Consider the following 2,858-nt stretch of genomic DNA (forward strand, 5'->3'; position numbering starts at 1 on the left):
CACACCACACCCACTCTTTTGAAATGAACAGACCAGCTAACCTTGGCACTGTGGATGATCCTGGTAAACAAAGTCCCCTGAGTACTGGGGTCAGTTAGGTTCAAGGGCCTGGGAGAAGATGGCAACTCTTGGTTCAATAGCCTGGGAGTGGAGCAGTCTGGGTAAACCAGTTGTTTGCCAAGGAAGCCCTCAGGTACACAGGTCCCCGTGCCATCAGCCGTCCTGGTGAAGCACCAAGAGGTTGACTGGCCACTGCCCTCCGCTCAAGAGGGACTTCAGAAGAACCCTGAAGTGGGGCCCAAAATGTCCTAAGATTTGTAGGACAGTGTACTGAAACCATGGAACCAGAAGAGACATGCCAATCATGGGTCAGGTGCTCCCCATCTGCTCTCTGAAAGTGTGGCTTCAGGTGTGGGTCTAGGTTGGATGCTGACAATGAAATCTTGGTGCATCTGAGCCCAGCAGGCTGTTTCTGACTTGGCTGGAGCTGAGGATGGAGGAACATAGGAAGAAAGTATCCCAAGGACAGGAGTTTTCTGAGCCGGTGTCGTGGAGGTGTGAATGAAGCGGGGCAGAGTGGGAAACCTGGGTGGAGTCCTCTGCTGCTACTCTTTGGCTGGTCCCTGAACTGGGTATCCTGGTCAGTAATGAGGGGATGTTTGGCACCACACTCCCCTGGTCCTGACCTCATCCCCCGGCCACTGGAAGGGCTGCAGTGAGCTAGATGGTCTGGGGGCCTGGATGTCAGTGCATGCGGACCTGTCTTGCACCTTGGTTTGCTCCAGCCAGGGAGAACCACTTTTCTTCTAGAACCTACCATCTCCACATCTCACAGCTGATGAAGGCAGGCTGGAATCATCTCTCTGACATTGCTCAGGGCTGGGGTTCTGGAGGGAATAGCCAGGGGTGTACTAAAAGACCCTTGGCCCCAGAACAACTGCAGAGCATGTGAAGCATAAGACCTACTTTTGTTTCCTCCCAGGAACAAAGGGGCAGACTTTCCTAAACTGGAGGATATAAAAATGCATTCAATCCTCAAACCCGAAGATGATCCTGAACGAAAAAACACAGAATAGAGATCAGAGGGGAAGGAAAATGCCTGAATTTTCTGGGAAATTAAGAAGAAAAATGGGAGGCTTGTTAAATTATCACTATTTCAAGACAGGCAAGGAAATAATGTAGGTTCCTAAATGAAAAAAAAAAAAAAGGAAGTTAAGCTAAATGACAGTCTTAGTAAGAAACAGTTCCTAGGCATTGCTACCTGGCATAAAAATCTTTAAGGGTGCATCACCATTCTGCAGGGCCAGGGAGACCCGCTGACAGGGTCACTAGGCACAGCGCAGCCAAGAAGGCCACCAATGTGTCAGGGAGATCATCACACACCAAGATTGACCTCGTGTGTGTGTTGAGGATGATGGGAATGGCTCCCACAGCCAAAGAAAGGAGATACAAATACAGACCAGCAAGAGTGACCCCTGGGGTGCTGGGCTGTAACCAAAGGCATGGATGTGAAATCATAGTTTCTAGTAAGACACAGAAATGTGTATGTGATATTCACATAGGTCGCATGCAGCTTCCTACGTCTGTCTGCTGAGGGCACAGAAGCAATGACAGCCCAGTAACAATGAGCACCTCCAGCACCCAGATCTTGGCGTCTAAGAACCATTCTTCACTCAAAGAAACGGTTTCCTTGGAGAAATGCCTTCTTCCAAGGCTGGGGAAGTAAGTACAAGGTGGGCCTGGAACTGTGTCAGAAAGCAAGGAAGCACTCAGAGAAAGATGGGAGGTGAGGGGGCACAGGAGCCTGCGTAGAGGTGACCAAACTGGCCAAATCAGGGCTAACCTGACCATCAAAATAATCAGAGTATCCCATCAATTAAACAGGGATCTGAGACTGCATATTGATGTAAAAAAACAAAAGTGGGAGAGGAAAAAGCCCTCCCTGGTACACAGTATCATGTCTGTGGTATTTCTGCCAAAAATGCGTAACCTAAACCATATCTTGAGGAAAATTAGATAAACCTAAACTGAGGACATTCCACCAAATGACTGGCCATACTTCCCAAAAGGTCTGAATGAACCCATGAAGGAGGCCCATGTCGTAAGTTAATTCAAAGTCAGAAAAGAGAAGACTGAGGAACTGAGAACTGATAAAAACAGAAGCCACATGGCTATTGAACACCATGGGGTCCCAGGCCAGAGAGTGGAAAAAGAAAGAGGCGCTGCTTGCTGTGTTTTTCAACTTTCTTCTTCTATAAAGGACAGTTTTGAGACAATCAGCAACATTTGAAGAGAATTTGTGGATTTGATGGTAATATTGTACCAATGTTAATTTCCTAAATGTGATGGGTAAACTGTGGGGGATGTAGGATAAACTCTTGTTTTTAGGAAATGTACACGTAAGTATTTAGGAGTAACAGGGCACACTGTCTGCAACCTACTCTCGAACAGGTAGGTAGGTGGATGAGAAAGGCAAATGCAATCAAATATAAGCAAACAGGGAATCTGGCTGAAGGGTTACCAGAGTTCTATGTACCATTCCTGTCACTTTTCTGTAGTCTAGAATTATTTCAAAATACAGAACATAAGAACTATAACATTTCAATAAAACCTCTAGTGTTGGGAGCTTCCATCAAGACACACTTCTCTTCCCCACCCGATCAGTGTGGAGGGACCCAGGCAGAGGACGACGACGCCCGGCTCCACCCTCTGCTTTCTCGGGGCCCCACAGCCTGGGTTAATTCAGGACACAGGAGCCCTTCCAGAGGGCCATCTGCAAGCTTCCGTCACTGCCTCAAGCCTTTGGTTTTCAGAAATCAGATTACTCGAGCTCATTGATAAGAAAAAGCAGTCTCAAC

Source organism: Nomascus leucogenys, chromosome 25 (assembly GCF_006542625.1).
Source record: "Nomascus leucogenys isolate Asia chromosome 25, Asia_NLE_v1, whole genome shotgun sequence".
Classification (NCBI taxonomy): domain Eukaryota; kingdom Metazoa; phylum Chordata; class Mammalia; order Primates; family Hylobatidae; genus Nomascus; species Nomascus leucogenys.